Below are 23,581 nucleotides of genomic sequence, written 5' to 3'. Positions count from 1 at the left end.
CACCGCTAGGTAGTTTACTCTTTCTAAGGCTCCATCCTCTCACAGATTGCTCTATTATGTACTGTTTCGTGATGGTGGATTCAGCTGTCTGAATTCGGTAAGAAGCAGGATCATTTATTTTGTAATTGCATTACAGATACGTGAGCCACCTTTCCCCCCTCCCCTTCTCTTTTTCTCCCTTTCCCCTTCTCAAAAAACGTTGTAGCTTACAGGGAATTATTAGGAAAGCAATTCTGTATAAAGCGGTGCTGAAAATGGCATGAATACAGATAGTGAACTTGTGCAGTGAGGCCCGTGACACTGGAGTCACGGAAGTGTGTGACAGTGACAGTTTTGCTAGGCTGTTAACCAAATTAACGAGCATGTTGGAGGCCCCGGCACTGTCATGGCACTCTGCCACTCGTGTCACCAACATGACTAGAACAAGAACGAGCCCATCTGTGCAGTTGAGGACTGGAAGGCGGTCCAAGAACAGTCCTCACACTCAAGCTGGATACATTGTTCGTGGTGATGTTCAGTAATGAGGATTTGATGAGGGAGCGTGAGCACAGGTGTGCATTCCTTAGCCTGACACGTGTGACACATGTGTCTGACACATGTGCCTGACTCGTGCGGTTTACGGTCGTTGTCTGCTGTATCTTCCTGAAAGTCAGTACTGTGGACCACGACGAAGGCCCCACCATGTGGGGCCAGCTCTTGTGGAGAGAGGCATTACATAGCACCATGTGGGGCCAGCTCTTGTGGAGAGAGGCATTACATAGCACCATGTGGGGCCAGCTCTTGTGGAGAGAGGCATTACATAGCACCATGTGGGGCCAGCTCTTGTGGAGAGAGGCATTACATAGCACCATGTGGGGCCAGCTCTTGTGGAGAGAGGCATTACATAGCACCATGTGGGGCCAGCTCTTGTGGAGAGAGGCATTACATAGCACCATGTGGGGCCAGCTCTTGTGGAGAGAGGCATTACATAGCACCATGTGGGGCCAGCTCTTGTGGAGAGAGGCATTACATAGCACCATGTGGGGCCAGCTCTTGTGGAGAGGGGCATTACATAGCACCATGTGGGGCCAGCTTTTGTGGAGAGGGGCATTACATAGCACCATGTGGGGCCAGCTCTTGTGGAAAAGTTTTGACCTGCAGCTTCTTACGACCAGTTGGCCACGCTCCTTAGTGAAAGTCATATTGACCAAAAGTCTTTATGACAACTTTGTGAAAACTTTGTGCTAGGAAGAATATCGATCAGCGTCTGCGCCTTCCTAGGAAATAAGCCATAAACGCTTTTCGTATTAGTGGCTTTATTTAATATGCATTTTCTGTACCTACTCATGTTCTTACTCAACCGCTGACTCATGTTCTTATGTGTATTTATTTTAAATTTAAATTTAAAAGCTCCTGGCAGTCTAAGGTTTGAACCTTTCACGGGGAGGAATCTTTCTGATACATTCCGCTTGTGGTTTATGCTAAGTTTGTCTTTATATATATATATATATATATATATATATATATATATATATATATATATATATATATATATATATATATTTATATATATAGTAGAGCTCCAGGTTTATGCAGAGAGGAGTCGATCGACCTTTCTTATGTCCTTTTTAATCTTCTCTTCTCCTGTCTCCTCTTGCTTGACTTCTCTCTCGCTATTCCCACCTCTCATGTCCTCGTTTTCTCTCTTCCAAATAATCTCCTCAACTCTCCCGTCTCTGTTCTTTCTGCTCTCTTCTCTCTCCTCTCTCTTTTCGTTTCTTCTTCTTTCGACCCCCCCCTTCCTTTATTTACATTACTATTGCCATGCTTATTTCCCCTCCTGTTTTGTTGACCGCTTTCCTCTGTTCGTGAATTGTTCATATTGTGCTCTCCTCCACCGCTCTCTCTCTTCTCTCTCTCTCTCTCTCTCTCTCTCTCTCTCTCTCTCTCTCTCTCTCTCTCTCTCTCTCTCTCTCTCTCTCTCTCTCTCTCTCTCTCTCTCTCTCTCTCTCTCTCTCTCTCTCTCTCTCTCTCTCTCTCTTTCTCTCCCTCTCCCCCCTCCCCCCCTCACCACCAGCGACAAGACCAGCACCATATCCCCCCCTCTCCTCGTCCCCCTCCCCCCCCCTTCTTGATTAAGTTCATTTATCTAGCGGGTCCAGGACGCGCACGTTCAATATGGATGGGTGTCAAATTTGAATTGATTTTGTTCCGTTGCCTTTGTCCACCCTCCTTCACTCTCCCTCCCTCTTCTCCCTCCCTCCCTCTCCTTCCCCCCCTCCTCCTATCTTCCTCTTCTTCTTACTCTATTCCTTTCTCTCCGTCTGTGCAGTCAGGCGCGTACTCAGACAAAGGGTCTGAGAACATTTAAGTTGTGTGATTATGTAAGTACCTTTTAAGAACATTTCAGTGGTGTGATTATGATTTTAGGATGGTTTGGGTGCAGGGCCGGCCGCTAGACACACTACCTTCAACACTACCTCTGTTGAGAGGCGGGGCCAAAGAGCCAGAGCTCAATCCCCGCAAGCACAACTAGGTGAGTACAACTGGGATCCTATACAATAGGAAAACTGGAGTGTTAAACCTCACCTTATCTACGTTACAAAAAAGGAATTAAGACAAATTGTTGGTGTTGTTGTTGTAGATTCGCTACCTGGAACAAAAAAGTTTCAAGTAGCACGGTCTATGGTGAGCCCGTAGTGGACTATTAAGACAAATTATCTCTCCCAATTTTAATTAAAACATATCCCGTTTTGTCACTTCCTTGGAACCTTCACAGAAATTACATGCGATGTTCTTTGGGTTCGAGCCCTGGCAAGAGAGGATTGACTGGGCGCCAGTCCTTAATTATACGCCTCTGCTCATCCAGGAGTAATTAGGGACCTGGTTGTTAAGCGATTGGCGGGTCGTGTTCCAGGGGAAAACTAATAGGTTAAGGCTTAGCAGCTACGGTAAAGGAAACATGTAAACCTCTTAACAGGAGTCAAAAGTTTCTACTTTTTAACCTCACCTGAGAAAAAATAAATTGTTAGTAAAACGTTTTTCATTCCTCGATTAGAATGAAATATTGCAATACTTCGCAAGAATCACAATACAGCATCTCTTCCTAGGTCATCTACCCGAGATATCTTCCCTGAGCATCTACCCCAGATATCTTCCCTGAGCATCTACCCCAGATATCTTCCCTGAGCATCTACCCCAGATATCTTTCTCTTAATGTCAACAACACAAGCTTCCCCTGCTGTTAATGAGTGTACCAGGCCACTGTACCTCTTCGTATCTGTACGACCACTCCCTCGAGCCTCTTTATTAACGATCTAGAACAAAACGTCACTTTGCCCACCTCATAGAACTGAAACAGGACACTCCCCCCCTCACCATCCACTCCCTCAATCACCACCCACTCTCCTCTTCCCTTCTCTTCGTATCCTTTTCCGCTTCTTTTCTTTCCTCTCCCTTTTTCCTTCCCTTCTTCTCTTCCCCCTCCCTCCCTCTGCACTTCGTTCCCTCCCCCTTTTTTCCCTTCTCTGCCCCCTCCCCAGTCAGCCCAGGAACACCCCCCCCCCCCCGCCCCAGTAAACGATCTCGTCACGTGGTAGAAAAGTGCCTAAAAATGCGCCCTGGTCCGGGATAAACACGGACCAGCGTGGTCACAAAGGCTCATTGATTTGTCCGCCCCGGTGTCTTGGGTGACGCATATCAAGTGGGCCCCTTTTCCCCCTGCCTGTCTGTCTGTCTGTACATCTGTCACCCGCTGCCTCCTGGTACAGTCTCCTCCAGTCACTGAGTGTACATAGCTCCTGGTCACAGTGTAAAGTTTGGAGTTATTGACAGGTCAAGTATATACACACATACACACACACCAGTCACTGAGTGTATGACTCCCGGTTACTGTGTATTCTTCCCACAAGTCAGCCTGTCCCTGTATGCCTCTGGGTGTGTATATCGCAGTGTATTAGAGTGGTCAATTAAATTATATATATAACGCACACTATTCTTTGTTGCGAATTACATTAATTTAATATTTACATACTAAATTACATTTAATTTAATAGTTACATACCCATTAAATGACTTAAAATTTAATATGTACATATTCACTAAAAGGGAAAAAATGTCTGTCAAATGTTTCTGGATGTATATCCTATGAAACTTTCTTAATATTTACAGGGGAAAATTTGTTTCAAAAATTCTGAGAGACTCAAATAACCTAAATCTATAATGTGTTTGATGAGGTTTTCTCGGAAGCCTCATATTGAAAGCTAAACCATAATTGACATTGATGTGATATTGTCGGAGAGGTAAAATGAATGTAGTTGACCAGACCACATACTAGAAGGTGAAGGGACGACGACGATTCGTCGAAGGGACGACGAATCGACTTGAGAATGGTCCAGGAAGGACCGAAACGTCGTCGTCCCTTCACCTTCTAGTGTGTGGTCTGGTCAACATACTTCAGCCACGTTATTGTGACTCATCGCCTGAACGTAGTTTAAATACAACCTTTTAAATATGTAGTTGTGTTGTTTCGTGGATCACCAAGCTCTTAGTAACACAAGAATCGTCTCCAAGACAACCATGTCCAATTACTTGGACTGGACGGTAGAGTGACGATCTCGCTTCTTGCTGGTCGGAGTTTAATTCCCGACTGTCCAAGTGGTTGGGTACTATTCCTTTCCTCCGTCGTATCCTAAATTCTTGTTCCCCATATCCCTTGCAAATGCTATATAGTCGTGCTGGCTTGGTGCTTTCTCCTCATAATTACTTACTATTGTCACCATCCTCCCCAACACAAGTCACCATCCTCCCCAACACAAGTCACCATCCTCCCCAACACAAGTCACCATCCTCCCCAACACAAGTCACCGTCCTCCCCAACACAAGTCACCATCCTCCCCAACACAAGTCACCATCCTCCCCAACACAAGTCACCGTCCTCCCCAACACAAGTCACCATCCTCCCCAACACAAGTCACCGTCCTCCCCAACACAAGTCACCATCCTCCCCAACACAAGTCACCATCCTCCCCAACACAAGTCACCATCCTCCCCAACACAAGTCACCATCCTCCCCAACACAAGTCACCATCCTCCCCAACACAAGTCACCATCCTCCCCAACACAAGTCACCATCCTCCCCAACACAAGTCACCGTCCTCCCCAACACAAGTCACCATCCTCCCCAACACAAGTCACCATCCTCCCCAACACGTCACCGTCCTCCCCAACACAAGTCACCATCCTCCCCAACACAAGTCACCATCCTCCCCAACGTGGTAAACAACGCGAGGAGCCCCTCTGGCGGAAACCATTGGAGCAAACCCATGAAATTTTGCTCCATAAAGAGAGTAGAGCGTCCATCATGATCACATCTAACTGCCATCACCCACCGCCACCAACCCCCCCCCCCCCACAACCGCCAGCACCCCGGCCGCCGACCCTTGTCCCATCTTGTTTGATAAATCACCATATTTGTTCCAGTATCTTTGCCTACGTGACTGGAAAACAATTGTATGAAGAGTTAATTTAAAATAGAGAATCACAATCATATACATCGGCTTGATTAAAATCTAATATTTTATGTAATTTAAGGAAATATAATAATTTTCGATTAAGTCTGAGTTCCGTTGGCATGTTCCTTTGCTCCCAGAGGGACGGACTGGGGCCGTACGACCTTCCCTCGTCGCATAAGGGTCGTTACTATGCAAATGGTTGACGTAATGGACGCGCCAGTGGGCTGCGGGCAGCTACTGCATTTTCTGGCGGCGTGACCTCTCAAGTGCGCCACTTACTGGAGGAGTTTTGACATTTGAATTATGATGGGAGAGGGAGAGGAGGTGCGCGGAGAGTGTGCGCACTCGTTTCTTTTGTGAGTGTGTGTGTGTGTGTGTATATATATATATATATATATATATATATATATATATATATATATATATATATATATATATATATATATATATATATATATATATATATATATACTAATGTGTGTGTGAGTGTGTAAATCACGAAGAAATTAACACGCGATGAACAATGAGACGAACATATATTATTATAATATGTACGACGCGCTCTGCTACGGACATATAATAATATTTGCAGTGAGAAAATTCGCCCCCCAAAAAATGTAAGGATTACCATATTTTTCTGGGTTCGAAAATATTGGCAAGGCCTTGAAACGTTTTCAAGGTCACTAGGGTTAGTGGCTCTCAGGTATATCAGTTAAATACACAGTTGCTGCCTCAAAAAACTCTGCTCCTGTGCCAGGTAAGTCCACTACTGGCTCACCATAGCCCGTGCTACTTGCCCCGCTCTTGTGCCAGGTAAGTTACGGGCTCACCATAGCCCGTGCTACTTGGAACTTGTTCCGGGTAGCTTAATCTATAACAACATATATTGCTGCCTCAGGTAACCTGGAGCAAGCTGAAACTGTCTCTCTATACGCACTACTTTTTTATATTATTCGTCTTTTACTTTTTAACATCCTTGTGAAATCTGTTATTTTTTTTTATAAATCAATTTAAGCATCTTTTTTTCGTAGCTTACCAATTGGGCAGTTTGATTAGGGTTTCTTACCAGAAAAGGACAATTGCTTGCATCTATTCCCTCAGTTGATCTTTATCACTAGGGCTGGACGGTAGAACGACAGTCTCACTTCATGCAGGTTGGTGTTCAATCCCCCGACTGCCAAAGTGCTTATAGCACCATTCCTCCCCCTCCCTATTCCCATCCCAAATCCTTATCCTGATCCCTTCCCAGTGCCGTATAGTCGTACTGGCTTGGCACTTTCGCTCGATAGTTCCTCTTCCCTCAGTTTAAGAACGAGGGGACACAGGCGGGAGTAGACTTCCCAAATGTGGTTGTACGACAGTGGGAGATGATCATTAGAAGCGCAACAAGCTAGGAAAAGAACACAATGTGATGGTTGATTACATAGGAATTCATACTACGAGTATATTAGTATGTAATATTAATATGAAGTATGTATGCTAATATTCTTCAGTATATGAAGAATGCAGAGCCAGTCGACTGACCGTAAAGTGGCGGGTTGAGGAGCTCATATTCCGTGTTTTTTTTCCCTTTCGTCTGATGTTCGTTTTATGGTGACCTTTTAAATGTCAGATTTATATGTAACACGATACATATTATATATATGCATACGTAATTTATATGGGTGAATTATGAGGATACTGCCAGACCTAATTGTTTATGGATACCAACTCACATAGTTGTTCAGCATGATGACACAGACAAGTCAGCTAAAACTGAATGTGATAAACCTGAAATTGAGTTGGATATAGGTAGTCCAAATTCCAATCTCTGCTGGAAAAGCTACAAATTTCAGGAAATTAGGGAAGACAGAAGAGCAGTTACTGACACAAAGGCCAGAAAGCGCGAGTATAAAGAGCTATGACATGTTTAGAACCGAGAATTATATGTACGGACAGCATAAAACATTCACTAGACAGTGTGACATTGTAATTGTCAGCATTAGGTTAGGATATCGATATCTATGGCAGTTGGCTGCAGGTAATGAATCCCCCCAATGGTGAACATTCCAATTGTAACTATGTGAACAAGAGCTGGGACATACTCTCCAACACTATATCTGTGATCGCTCTGCTATAAGTGACTTCAGAGCAAATGGTATGAGGTACTTTGAGCTCAGTAAATACTTCATACACTCAGAAATATTGGAATATATTCTTGTGCCTCTACCCAGATTTTGCTAGTGGATACTAATATGCCTTTCAGTTCCTGAACCGATTATGTGCCTCTGTAATCCTTTACACCGCCGCCCACGGGATGGGTATGGGGTGCATAATAAAGAAAATTACATTTTATGCTCTCTCCTGATTTTTAGTTAGAGTTGATTTGTTTTTGTACTGAGGCTAGCTGGTATTTGCTCCCTAACTCCATATATGACTAGCCATCCTGTGAGATGGGAATATTAGATGAACTTATAGCTAGTTTTTGATGTACTCTGTGCAATCTTTCATATAGAATAGGGTAGCAGCATATTGCTGTGTATTCCTGAGCTTGTTAATTAAAAAAACTAATTGTTTAAAGAGTCGTGTGGTTTTGACAAAGATATAATGGGACATTATTTATTGATGTTTTTTAAAGAGTCCTGATTTCCAACTTGCAAGTAAGGATTCTCAAGTTATTTAAAAAATTATTAGAAACTTCAATGGGCATCATTATTATTATTACTATTATTAGCATGGTTATTGTTTGATGTTAGTGTAACGTTTTCTGTGAGATGGAGATCAAGAGAGCATCAGGTGGCGGACTGCTCGACGGCCCAGGCCGCTACCGTCCACCCTCTGAAGGTCACTTCAAGCTCTCCTTCGTCTAATTTCAGGTTATTACACTAACAAAATTATTGTCTTTATCTCGTATTATATACACTGCGTTATTTGAATTGAGTTGTAGATGTTTTTTTTCCAAATTGCCAAGTTATTGACATGTTTGGCGTTGGGGCTGAATGCCTTGTGGGGTCTGCTCTTCCTTGCAGTGGCATCCAGGAAGGTCCTGAGAGTTATATTGGCATTATTAAGTTAAAAATCAAAGCTATTTGTGGTAAGGAAACGCTGAGGTTACGTTACAAGCGTACCACGATAGGTTGAGGGCCTTGGGGCTAACTCCACCACAAGCCAAACACCATCCACTACACGCCAGGGTAAATCAATCCATGTTTATTCCAAAGAATGTGTGTGTGTGTACAAAGAACATGAGAGTAATGTGCCATTGTAGGGACAGGAGTTGCACGTACTTATGAAGCCACTATTACGCAAAGTGTTTCGGGCAAAACCATAGCCTCACAACGGGGCATTACTTTCAAGCTCGACAAGCCACAATACAGGTCAATTGGTGATTTTTTCATCCATACAGTAATGAAACCTTGGAATAACCCATCCCACGGATTCTTGCCCCGGTTGAACCTACTAGAGATAGTGACCCTCTGGGTATATACAGGTTAACCTGCTTGATACCTGGTTGATGGGGTTCTGGGAGTTGTTCTACTCCCCAAGCCCGGCCCGAGGCCAGGCTTGACTTGTGAGAGTTTGGTCCACCAGGCTGTTGCTTGGAGCAGCCCGCAGGCCCACATATCCACCACAGCCTGGTTGGTCCGGCATTCCTTGGAGAAAATGATCTAGTTTTCTCTTGAAGATGTCCATGGTTGTTTCGGCAATATTTCTTATGCTCGCTGGGAGGATGTTGAACATTGAAATTTAAGGTCACTTTGTACTTAGGAATTTTACACATGGGTCATATCGTCATTAAACATCATTTATATCATGTTTTGGATATAGTCATTACAGTATTTTAAAATCTATGCTCATTACCAGTATTGCGATAAAATTGTAAAATTTAGTCACCTGAATTTTCACTAAAACTACAGTACAGTACTGTACTTTTTACTTTAAGTGTTAGGACTGGTTGGAACAAAATATGTTGGTATCACAGCTTCTGTGATATAAGAATCTACAGTAGCTGTATATGCATCTTTCAGTGTAGATAAGAGCCAGAGAAGACTTCATAACATGTACACCAGGTGTTTAAAGGTTCAGGCAGAACCCTATAGCTGCAAGCAGTTCCTGCTCAAGCACAACTACGTAGCCATTGAGATATTTTTATGGTATACACAGGTGTCGCTACTTAATCCTAATTAAACAAACCAAATATTATTATTGTGTTCACTTCTCATTCTCCCTCCTACCACCAAAAATAATTGATTATACTGTATTATATTTTATTTTGTCAGGGACAGGCAGCTTGTGTATATAGATACATTAGTTTTAAATCGAGATCTCCCCCAAGGTCGAATTACTGACCTTCCCCAGGCTATAACCCCACACCTGTTGATGAACGTCCTGCTAGGTGAACAGAGGAATTAGTTAAAAGGTAACATGCACAGCCATTTCTGTCCCATCCTAGGATTCGAATCAAGGGATTTCCAATTAATGAGTTGAGAGCATACCCAATTGTACTACCGGGCATTATAACAGTCATGAAGGCCTCACTGTGAAACTAATTAAGAAGAATAAAAAATAATGTTCACACATCATGCAAAATAAAATAAAGTAAAATGCCTTACAGGTGGTGGCCTGTATGAGGCTAAGGATCTCCTTTGCAAAACACTTAACCAGAAAAGGTTTTTAATACTGGATTAAAGTAGGTTGCTATTTTTCAGGTAATAAAGGAACATGCGAGTTTATCAAACTTAAGCCTTATCTTGAGATGATTTGATGAAGCCTAACCAATGAAAAGTCATGGACTTGGTATGTTGAAAATCATGAGACATTTTGATTTAGAGTACTGTGTGTGCTGTCGTAAGCTAATCTGTCCCTGTAATACATAATTCACTGTAATCCTATTTTTAAATACTGTAGTTAACACTCCCAATTGGTTATGGTACAGGTATTGTATTGTACCAGATAAATACCTTTTAAATTGACATGTTTAAATCCTATGTGATTTGTCCTATATAGCCTAAAACTTCCTTTAATTGCCATTGCATAATGAACTTTTATGAAGTTTGTGTGGAATCTAAAACACTTCAATTAATTAATTGTTTGGTAAAACTTAGATTTTTTATTAAATATCCACACATTCATAACAAATTCAATAGCCTATTTGTAAAGGAATACAGTATGTCAAACAGGACAGAAATACATGCAAGTACATATAACTTAAATTTATTATAAGAATTATAGGAGAGTGCCCAGTTCATCCTGCCTTGCCTGGGCCAATTTAGCTCACGAGGATTACACAATAATAATTATATGCATTATTATAATCATTACAGTATGTACAAGAATGTAAGAACTCTTGTAAAAAATATATATATATATATACCCTGTATATATATATATACAGTACTGTATATATAAAATTTGTATAAAAAATATTCACAACAACCTGCATTGGGTGTTGTGTTATAATAAGAGTGCTCCAAGCATTTATCTTGGAGCACTGTGTAAGATCCATTAGGACATAGCCAGTAGCTTATTCTGTAGATACGTGAGAACTCTTTGTACACATTTTAGAGCCTGAACTACATGATGAACAAACCACGCATCAGGAGATGCAGGAACAACAACGTTTCGGTCTGTCTTGGACCATTATCAGGACAGACCTGATATTATCACATACGACTTGATAATGGTCCAGGATGGACTGAAGCATCATCATCTCTCCATCTTCTGATGTGTGGTTTGGTTATCGTATCCTCAGCTACATTATTGAACTTCATACTCATATTAGAGGTACAATATCACACCTTGACACTGTACAGAAATTTTATAAACACAGTACAATACCACATAGCTATAATCATACATTATTTTATAATATACAGTGTAAATGCAGTATTAATATGCTGTTCTGTAATTACATTCTAGTGACACTGAATAACCATAAAATTTTTTGTTGTATTAATACAATGGGTAACAAAAGGAATACAAACTTTATACACAGATTTTATTTGTACTGTATAATGGATCACACGGACGTTCCACACTGTCAGAATTGGTCATATTCACAAGGTAATTATCAGGGGAAAGTATTTGGCCAGCATGACTATAAATAAAAAAGTCATTATCACAAAAAATAATTTGTAAATATTCATATATTTTCATTATTTACCCAATGTATTATAGTAATGAAAAGCAGTTACAAATTTGCAAAATTGATTGACTACTTTTAATTGATTAATGATTAGGGTAAAGTTGTCCATCTTTAGCCACTTTTTAATGGAATAAATATATATGTTTTGAAAATATGTATAGTATAACTGGAAATAAAAATATATAGTTTATAAAGGAAACACAATTTAGTCTTTAAATGCAATTCTTATATGTAGTGAACCTGTCATGCTTTTCTTGACTTAGGTTGAAGAACTTTAAAATAGAAGTTAGCTTTGATATTTTACTTTAATCCAGATGCTTAGAAAATACAGATTGTAATATTCTTGCAGATCGTCAAGCCTTTCCAAACTGTCATTTAGAACCAGTCTGTGCCTGCCTCCATCAGATGGCCACAATTAAAATGTCTTCCCAGTGGCACCACCAGATTAGACAAAGAATTTAAATGTCAGAATAGTTCAATTATAATGCAGTGGGTACAACAAGGCTAATAAGCAGAACATAAAGGACTAGACCTCACACTCCTGTAATTACTGATTGGTACATTTAGTACTGATAGGTACAGTACTGATACCTATACCTGTACTGTATACCTATACCTATACTGTATACCTATACCTATACTGTATACCTATACCTGTACTGTATACCTATACCTATACTGCACTTATACCTATACCTATACTGTATACCAATACTGTACCTGTACCTATATTGTACCACTGTATAGGTACATTCACAGGTACTGTACCACTGGTGTACAGTATATGCATTGATAGGTACAGTACTGATAGGTACTCTTTCTAGAATACAGTACTGTATTTCTATTTCAGCATTTTCTGACATTGAGGATAGTCTTTCAAATTAATATTCTGTTCTGTACAGTAAAATTTGCATTACAACGGTCTTGGCTTCATGCAGGTTGGCATTCAATCCCCGACCACCAAAGTGGTTGGGCACCATTCCTTCCCATCGTCCGTCCCATTCCAAATCCTTATCCTGACCTCTTCCAGGTTCTAAATTGTTGTAATGGCTAGGCACTTTCCTCCCCTTGATAATTCCCCTCCGCTCTAGCAGGTGACTGACAAATAGCAATTTTACCCTTTAAAATGAATTTGTATCTTGACAAGACATTCTGTATACAGTACATACTGTACTCTCATGGCCTTGCTGGTGTACATGTATGTTTCATAGCACCATTGATGAATATACATCTGATACAGCACCACTGGTGTACATGCACCTGATACAGCACCACTGGTGTACATGCACCTGATGCTGCACCACTGGTGTACATGCACCTGATGCTGCACCACTGGTGTACATGCACCTGATGCTGCACCACTGGTGTACATGCACCTGATATAGCACCATTGGTGTGTATGCACCTGATATAGCACCATTGGTGTACATGCACCTGATACAGCACCATTGGTGTGTATGCACCTGATATAGCACCATTGGTGTGTATGCACCTGATACAGCACCATTGCTGTGTGCACCTGATACAGCACCATTGGTGTACATGCACCTGATACAGCACCATTGGTGTGTATGCACCTGATACAGCACCATTGCTGTGTGCACCTGATACAGCACCATTGGTGTACATGCACCTTCTACAGCATCATTGGTGTGTATGCACCTGATGCAGCACCACTGGTGTACATGCATCTGATGCAGCACCACTGATGTACATGCATCTGATGCAGCACCACTGATGTACGTGCACCTGATGCAGCACCACTGGTGTACATGCACCTGATGCAGCACCACTGGTGTACATGCATCTGATGCAGCACCACTGATGTACGTACACCTGATACAGCACCACTGGTGTACATGCACCTGATGCTGCACCACTGGTGTACATGCACCTGATGCTGCACCACTGGTGTACATGCACCTGATATAGCACCATTGGTGTGTATGCACCTGATATAGCACCATTGGTGTGTATGCACCTGATACAGCACCACTGGTGTACGTGCACCTGATATAGCACCACTGGTGTGTATGCACCTGATACAGCACCATTGGTGTGTGCACCTTCTACAGCACCACTGGTGTACATGCACCTTCTACAGCACCACTGGTGTACATGCACCTTCTACAGCACCATTGGTGTGTATGCACCTGATATAGCACCATTGGTGTGTATGCACCTGATACAGCACCACTGGTGTACGTGCACCTGATATAGCACCACTGGTGTGTATGCACCTGATGCAGCACCACTGGTGTACGTGCACCTGATGCAGCACCACTGGTGTACGTGCACCTGATGCAGCACCACTGGTGTACATGCACCTGCTACAGCACCACTGGTGTACATGCACCTGCTACAGCACCACTGGTGTACATGCACCTGCTACACCACCACTGGTGTACATGCACCTGGTACAGCACCACTGGTGTACATGCACCTGCTACAGCACCACTGGTGTACATGCACCTGCTACAGCACCACTGGTGTACATGCACCTGCTACACCACCACTGGTGTACATGCACCTGCTACAGCACCACTGGTGTACATGCACCTGCTACACCACCACTGGTGTACATGCACCTGCTACACCACCACTGGTGTACATGCACCTGCTACACCACCACTGGTGTACATGCACCTGCTACAGCACCACTGGTGTACATGCACTTGCAACAACAGCACTGGTGTATTCACAATTGCCATGACACCACTGGTATATATACAACTTAATTAGCTCCACTTGTTCCACACTTCTTAATACTAGGCACATATTGATAACATTGCCAGATGCACCTGCTCATTTATGTCATACAGTAATTGATAAGATATAAAATAATAATTGCCATTTAGTATTTCTAATGAATTGCGAATTACTTGAATATGTTTAGTACTGTATAATATATAGAATATTCCCCGCTTTCAAAAATTTTAATTAATGGCTTATTGTAAAATATAGCACTTTGTAAAAAAATTTTGTTCTAGTACGGTAATCACTTCACACAATATTATCCACTCTGTGAAGAGTAGGTTGCACCACCTCCTGATAACTTGAGCAGCGGGACTCGACTAGTCGCTGGGATCCACACTCAGCGAGCTACAGCTTGTGTCTGGCGCACGCAGCCCATTTTGGCATTCTGCGTCGATCGATCTCGAACCCCATGACAAAACCAGCCACGCGCACCCCACCTACGAACTTGTTGGCACATACCCCTTTATTATGAAAAAATTGGTCCACATATAAAAAAAAAGGGATAAAAAAAATTGGGGTGACCATAATCCTTTGGTCAGCACCCCTTTGCCTCCACCATCCAAATAGGGGAGGGACTATTGAGGCCAACCCCTGTGAAAAGGGTTCAGCACGTGCTGTCAGCTCTTTGAATGATTGCTGGCAGCTTTTTTATGTCATGTGATGCCCAGCCTGGCTTTTTTTTTTATGTAATCTCTCACCCTACCCTCTGCTTCCAGGGGGATGAATGGACTGTACCCAACCCATTGGAACCCAGGCCAGACTCAGGTACCCAGGAAGAAGACTGCCGTCACTAAGGCAAGGACCAGTGTGTGGGCATTAATTATAAGTAATTAATTTGTATAGTAGCAAATTGTAATAGTTAAGGTAAATTGAATTATAATAATGTAGAATTTCTCTATGGCTAAAGTTGAAGTGAAGGAGTTATGAGGTATTATTGAATTGAGTTTGAGGGTTATTGATCAAGATCAAAATAATTTGTAAGGTCTAGAGAGTAAGTTTACAGTAACATCAAGTTAGGTAAGACTAAAGAGTACAGTGATAGTCTTAGCTAAAGTAATTATTTAGATATTGTAGGTTGAATATAAAGCCAGATGCAAGTACATTGTGATATGGCAGTCTCAAATTAGAAACTGCAGCTTTGGATTATTCACATCCTATTATTCACAAAAATAGCTAAGAGTGAGAGCTTAAGAATCTTTTTCTAAACTATTTTTAAAAAGGTAGATTTATTTATTTGAAGATTAATGGGGGAAGGCATCAATTAAAAAAGTATACAACTTCACTTAATAATGGGTTCAATAGAAAAGACTTCCATGGGCCAAGATAAGGGTAAAACCTTGTGGTGGGGTAAGGAGCAAGATGAGAGGATGGAAAGATAGGATGGTAACCCTTGTGTCATGGAACACTCACTAGTGAAGGGGGAGGGGGAAGGGGGGTGGATATGGTCCTCGGATGTCACAATCTGTACTCCAAAGTCAGGTAACCCAAGACACGGTTGTGCTGGCGAGTGACTTGTGAGATTGATGTATCAGATGACTTTAATGTGTGTTGATGTGATTTCAAATTACTCCTTTCTCGTGGGAATAGATTGTATTAGAATAGATAAGTTTATTAGAGGCACTTCTCTTAGGATTTAAGACTGGATAGATATTTGTAATATAAACATAACTGCTGTGAGAGTCAATATATTTGGATGACCCTGGGAGGGATTGTACTAAATATATTAAATTTGGCCACCTCAATGAAGATTACAAAACAAAAAATGGCATGCATATTTTTGTACATTAGTATTACTTGAAATAGCCATAAAATATTTAGTTTAATATAAAAGGTTAGTGTGTTAAATCACATTGTTAGAAGTGTGATAAAGAGGATGGAGTCTACTCAGCTTACTCACGAGAAGTGTGGTAAGAGACTAGGGGAGCTTAACATTAAAAAGTATATATAAAAAAGATCCTTGGGGGAACTTTGTATTGTGTCAGGAATAAGGTTTGTGACCATTTTCCCAGAAAGGCTGCTGCACACCTGGGGAAAATCTTGCTCATTTCACTACTGAAAAATTGGAGATGAAATTTGTCTTATTTGGGGATTTTTTATTTTGTTAATGCTAATGAACTTTTATTGGTGAAGGCTTTTTTACCTTAGTAATTATTATAAATAGATTTTATATAATGTGTATGTATATACAGTACAGTATAATCCATTATTGCATTTCATTTGGCCTTTATAAAAATACAGTATTTTTCTTCATGGAGGCCTTAAGTTAGCACAGTTATGGTGTTTTCTCAGTGAGAGCACTGTAAAGGTACAGTTCTTGGGATGTACAGTGCTTGGGAGGTACAGTGAGAAAGAGTTGTAGAAAGATATTTACAGGAATTTACTTCCTGTGGAAGCATTTGAGTTTGTTGTAGACAGGAGGTTCTTGATTCATATTTTAAAAGAATGATTGATTGGTTTCAACTTGATATTGCAGTAGTAATGCCTGCAAATTGCATGTTCCTTAAACACAGTGGGTGGTTGAACAAGCATACCCTCTACTTGATAACAAATCAAACTTCATATAACAAAAATGGTAAATAATACTAATGGCAGTAGTTACAGTAAGTAACATATATACACACACACACACGCACGCGCGCATGCATACATGCATGTAGTGAATATGCAGAGAATTTATTTTTTAAGGAAACGTGAAGATTTCCCACACTTACCCTAATATTTGCCAATTCACTTCCAAGCACTCTTGAAAGCTATACAATTACCGGTATATAAATACAGCAGCAGTAAAAAAGTGTTCTGTATTTTGCCATTATCATCCTGCTACTAAACTTGGCCAAATATATATACAGTACTGTATCAGTAATAGTAATTATATTTTAATTCAGCTGCAAGGGTTCATTGTGTAATTGTCTTTCAATGTGTTGTCTCATTATATTGATTAGAATATCTAGTTAAATGCATAGGACATGATTTATATGTGAAGTATTATTTGATACAATTTTAACGAGTGAGGTTTTAATGTCTCTCTGCGTAGATTCTAATACAGTACTGTACTGTAATGAGTTTGTCAGTTTCTGTAAATGGGTAATGTATGGGTTTTTGTAGTATTTTAATGTAGTTATGAATTTTGTAAAGTACATTTGATGTTAGAAATTTTTCCATGTAACACATTGTAAGTACTGTACAGTATCAAGATTTATCATTAGAATGCTTATTGATATTTAATTGACCTCTGTAAAGTGTTCAGTGCAATTTATATTTGTTTCCTGTAAGTGTCTTTAGATCTTGGCAGTGAAGATTTTTATAGGACTTAGTGTGACTGCAAAATTCTGGTAAAGCAATGATCAGACAAAAGGTAAGTTTATTAGATGACTTACACTGGTTCCAAATACACAAATTGTGTTATGCTTACCACTGCATTTTATTGTGTGTAATAATCAGTATACCAGTATGTATCATGCTGCTGATTCAGTGTATCAAGAAAGTTTTCTACATAATGTTTAAAGCAGAAAATATTAAAATATCTATTTTCTGCTACTGTATAATGTCACTTTAAATTAATTTCATATGCATGGGCTGGGTTAATTTATTTATTTATTTATTGATTAAGGTTACAGCAATATATTTTTGTATAATATTTACTGTTAAGAAATGCTACACACCATAGTTAAAACTTTACAAAAACATTTAACGCGTGAGTTTGTTAGTGTGGATTACTGATTACCTACCTGTAATGCATATGTATAGGTTTGTGTGTTTGTGAATACAGTACCAACATGTTACTGTATGCATGTGTTAGTTTTCATGTATATACTGTAACTACTGTACCTGTAATAGCAAAGGACATGAGTGGCTCTGATAGATTCAGGTATCCTGTGGCTTGTGAAGGGTCCTCATGTTTTGTCTAACAATTAATGTGGTGAAGTTTGAATATACCATGCTACTACCAAAGAATATAATGAACCACCCAGTGAATATACAGTATGTATATAATATAGGTACTGTGGGTACATAAAATTGCTGAATGATACTAATGACATACGCACATACAATTACCTCCATAAAAATGGCCTCTAAGTAACATTATTAGACTTTTTTTTTTTTTTACTATAAAGGCAACCATATATTGCTGAGAAATTAAGCCATATAGAAAGAAAGCCAATTTATTTTTTCACAACTTTGATATATTTATATATTAGAGGAATTTACTGCAATATACTGAACTAATAATAATGCCAATAGTACCATCAGCCTTCTAAAGAAGAGTGCCTAATTTAATAGTTAAACACAACATTTGTGTAAGAGCTTGCTATGTAGATTTAGTTACAAATCAATGAATAAAAAGATTTTCCATACTTGCCTATTTTTCTGGAGTAAAATGTTACATCAAATGATTTGAAATACGTACCCACAGTATCCTCAGACCAGCCTCCCCTACAGACCTACCTAATTCTATTTTGTTTCAAGAGGTGTGGTTAGCCTCATAACAAAGCCCCGGGCCCCACTTCTTACCCCCCTCCCCTTATCCTGTCCCCCTTTTCCACACACAAACACACACACAAAAAATGTACAGCTGCACCATGAACTAGCTACCCCCTAGCTGCCCATGGATCTTTAACTGTGTTGTATAGAGCCATCTTACAGGATGTTTTGGGGGACAAGGTGGGTTATTTTGGTCTATGATCAGAACCAAATTTTGTTATTAATCTAAAAAATATTCAAGAGATTATAAAGTATTTTGAAGTTTGCTTTTTCCTATAGATGTACATAGTATTTTAAGTTGTATTATTAAATTGTTATTTTACTGTGTAAAAAGTAAAATTTTTAAATTTTTGTCATCTCCATCAGTCTCTTTTACCCTATTGAATTTTTTTGTTAGTTTTCAACATATTTTTAGTTGTCACAATCTACTGCATTCTTGAACACATTCTAACCTCTGCACTGCCTTCATTCTCAATATTTTCTTCCTGTTCTTTCTTTCATTTCAGGATTTTAGCCAGTCTAAGCTCCTCCCCCTCTCATTTTCCCTCCTACCCCTCTATGATCCTCCCCCTTCCAAGTTTTTTATGAGAATAAACCCAACCCCTTCCCGCCCCTATGCACTTCAAGCTCCACCCATACCACACAGGCTCCGCCTCCTTTGATGCTAGGAAGTAGTTCAGATCATTTTCTTCCATTTGCTGTGCAGCAGCAGTTGATGGTGTGTGGATGTGGATGGAAAGGTGGTGTTGATTCTTTTGAGGCTCTGCACACTCACCCTATTTCGTTATGAATGGTGCATGTAATAGACCATATAGTATAAGCATATATATATCTTAAACAAATATTTATTGTGCAATATTATTTCCATCTGAGTTTGTTTTTGATTTGATTCATTTTTACTGATAAGAGAACTCATACTATAAGCTGAAATAAATCTGATTTGGCATATTTCTTATTGGGTAGTATATCGTGTTGCTTTGAGGGAGACATGATGTGCTGAGGTTTATTTTAAGTAAACTAATAATTTAGGAGATTTCAGATTCTTCAAAAAGATGCCATATTTTTATTGATAATCAAATTTAGAAGGCTGATTAATAAGTTGTGCAAGTTTTGTCAGAATTCTACATATAGGTATGCTCAAGTTGTAATTTCTTATGGAAATTATCATTAGCATTGCTTTATAAATGTGTTTAAAAAAATTGTAACATTTATTTTAAAATTCATAATTTTTGTTCACAGCACATTTGAGATGACAATGGTTTCTGCATAACTACTTACACTTTGCATATGTGTGTGAACTTGCTTTGTAAGTGAACACATATTTCTTTATTTTGAGGAAATACAGAGTCTGAATTCTGATAACACATTATTGTTTTAAATTTAGTTGTTAACATCAAGGACATATGAAACTGTTGATTACTGTCCAATCAAATACAAGAGAATAATCATTAGACTTGTTCTTGTCATTTAAGTTATTTGAGACCACCTTCAGTGATGGGGGGGGGGGAAGGGAAGATGGAGTTGCAGTTCTTGTGTTGGACTGAGATTTGCTCACACCCAACAACTTGACTGACCACAATGTCATCCAGAAGATCTGGTCATAAACTAGACCTACAAGGACGAGGTGATATTGACAGCCATAATGTAATCACTGGACAACCATAGTGTTTTCTCTGAATTTGTTATTTTTGTGGCACATGGTGCTAAATATCTTCAGACATAGTGACTTCATTTGATGATTACTTGAAGGAAGGTGGGCAAGTTTGCTTGAATAATCATGAAGTAAACACAAGGGTATATGATCATAAAGAAATCACAGTGACATGATATATGACAAAAATAATTTTGGGCCAATGAGGTGACTTGAACTGGCATTCTGGTGATTACTAGACAGCTGCTTTAACCCACTCAACCATGATAGGACGACCTTCCAGTGAATTCAGTAGAGTTCCAGGTTGATTGGCTTTTGTCCTATCGTGGCTTAGTGGGTTAAGGCAGGTGTCTGGTAATCACCAGTATGCCAGGTGAAGTAACCTCATTGTCCCAAAATGATTTTCTCATATGGGAGTATCCGTTCTTCTGTCTTAGTAATTTGAGAGCTTATTCTTGCAGTGTTTCTTAATTTCATGTAATATGGAAACATTTATGCCATTTATTTGAAACAATGCATGTTGTTGAAGTTCAGTTCAGTTCCTAGTAATTTAAATAAGCCATTTCCACTAAGTATTACACAATAATTTAGGCCAGTCTTGCATAGTAATTTCTAAGCCTTGTATAAGTAAGGGCTTCAGCTGCTCTATTATTTTAGTGAGCCTTATCCCTTGCAGTATTTCTTAGTAATATAAGTAATCCTTTCACAGTCAATTGCCAGTTTTAACCAGTATTAGTCCCTCTATTCACATTTGGAAGTTTAATTATACCTTTCCAGTTTGTCAGTGTTTCTAATATTTTGACTGATGTATTACAGTTTAAGTTAGTTTTATCTAAGATTAAGTTAGTCTTAACTCAGCCCTCATTAATTTATTTTGTATATGTTCAAAGTAGATTTTGCTATGCCTAAATGCCTATCAACTCAACCAACCATCCTGAAGTCAATCAATCCGTTAGGTCAATCCGACCTAATGTTTGTGTCTTGGTTATTTGTATTATCCCTCCCCATAAATATTACTCTCACTGTATTTATTACCTGTATTTCAATAGGTCATATACTGTTATTTATTCACGGCAACTCATTTTTTTTTTCCTCCGTTTTTTCTTTTGATAATGCTACTAATTTTATTATCCACTATATATGTACTGGTAAATTCATGATAACCAATATTAACCCCCCCCCCCCCCCCCCCGAGTAAATGTTATCAACCTTTTTACCCCATCATTTAATCCAGACGTGTCTATATATATTAAGGATTGTATAGAGATCTGGAAAATGAAAATCCCAACTGAGAAGCTTGATATGCCATCAAACAGCATACCGTGCACCAGGAAAGCTTTTGGATTCCTACATTTAAGACTATACCATAACCCCTTACACATTGTAACAACAATGGCACCAAGCCACCAACAACAAATGAAAATAAATATATTGCAGGATCTTCCCATTTTCTTCCTGCCAACCTCTCTGCTGTAAAAACAATTACTTCACAGCCAAGACTTTTGTATGGACCTTACCCTTCAAGCATGACAGGTCCCCCTTGAGGATACAGCATATTGTATTAAATAATGTTAGAAAAAATGCTTTGGTAAGGATAAAGTATTAACTTTCCTACAAGAAACCTCTGTATTCTAGAAATGTATCTGTTTGTGTGGGGGGGGGGGAAGGGGAATCTCAATCTCAAACAATTACTAAAGCTGGTTAAGCCTAGCAACATAAAGCAGTGGTTATTTGACATTACCAGCGCTTGGCCTAAGGCCAAAATACAAAAATTCAATTCCAATTTTCTTTGCCATAGGCTATCGTGTAATTTTGTTTCATCTTAGTAATAACACAACGTTATTTTCGACTCCCGTGAGCCGTAACTTTTTTTCTCAATTATTCGCTTAAAGAGGAAATCTGGACTTCAATTTCACAACGCTATAAGGAGTTCATTGTTGTCTTTGATGCTTTAAACCGTTTTGTGGAGGGGAATTCTGGTGCAGTAATTGCTGTCAGACAATGAACACATGTGATGGCACGTCAGCCATGTGAGACTTGAAATTCAATACGGATGACAAGACCACTTTATCTTGGGAACTGCAGTTTATTAGCGGTAATTTTACTGATGTTGGATATTGGCCAATTTATATCGTTCATCTAAATTGGTTGGAATGTGGATATCTCTAGATTTATACCTTTTACTAGAATCCTAAGAATGAGTATCTTTATTATATAGCGCCTTGCGCGCACTGCACTGGATGTCAAAGTGCACCGCATTTGAATTCCTACAGCGTCAGATATGAATTAATGGTTTGAGCTCTGAGAATGACCTAGATGATAAAAGAGAGTTCCGTCATTATGATGATTTGAGGGCGTTGTCCGCTAGAACCCCCGGCACGGCTCCGTGTTTACCGCTGACACTAAGCACGACTAGACACGGCTGGTCACTTCCAATTCAGTTTCTTTCTTTATTATCCTCCCATCCCTTGGGCGGTGGTGGAAAGGGTTAGAGGCATGTAAGGGGTTCAGGAACAGAACCCCATAGTTCATGTAGCTAAGCAAGTGACAATCTTTTTGAGGCTAGTTACACAATTGTTTCCATTTGAGGCCACAACGTCGCCTCAATTTCGAAGTAAATTGGCGTCGATATTCGGACTGTAACATAATGCATACATTTTCGATGGGAATCTACATGTCTCACATCGGACAAGTGTATATATGCGTTTATTCATATGAGATTTGCTTTCCTGACTGCAATTCACTGAGTGCAACGGTATTCAGTCGGCTCATTTTTGCTATCTAGTGTCACGGAGAATATGGTTCAAAATGCTAATATATATATATATAATATAATATATATCTGGACCCGGCTTACAACCCTCACAGTCCTCGGAAGATTGGATCAAGGCACACATCCTGATTTCTTTCTCTTTTCTCTCTACAATTTCACGGTATTTTGAGTGTCAGCCGGGACTCTTGTGGCGGGGAGGAACCAGACAGATTTGAATGACACCTGGCATCTCACCAGTACCGCGCCGACACCACCAGTCTGCATCTACTGACATCCGGTCGCAGTGTAGGCCTACCGGGTCC

The 23,581-nt window shown here is 39.8% G+C and overlaps 1 long non-coding RNA gene across 1 annotated transcript; it reads left to right on the top strand.

Annotated features, from left to right (window-relative positions):
• Positions 1–8,244: 8,244 nt before the first annotated feature.
• On the top strand, positions 8,245–20,308 carry LOC123761748 (uncharacterized). The gene is made up of 2 exons (XR_006773258.2): positions 8,245–8,347; positions 15,090–20,308. It is a non-coding gene; the product is annotated as an uncharacterized lncRNA (long non-coding RNA).
• The last annotated feature ends 3,273 nt before the right edge of the window (positions 20,309–23,581 follow it).

Source organism: Procambarus clarkii, chromosome 24 (genome assembly GCF_040958095.1).
Source record: "Procambarus clarkii isolate CNS0578487 chromosome 24, FALCON_Pclarkii_2.0, whole genome shotgun sequence".
Classification (NCBI taxonomy): Eukaryota; Metazoa; Arthropoda; class Malacostraca; order Decapoda; family Cambaridae; genus Procambarus; species Procambarus clarkii.
The sequence above is the reverse complement of the archived record's forward strand: the minus strand, read 5'-3'. Positions and strand labels throughout refer to the sequence as shown.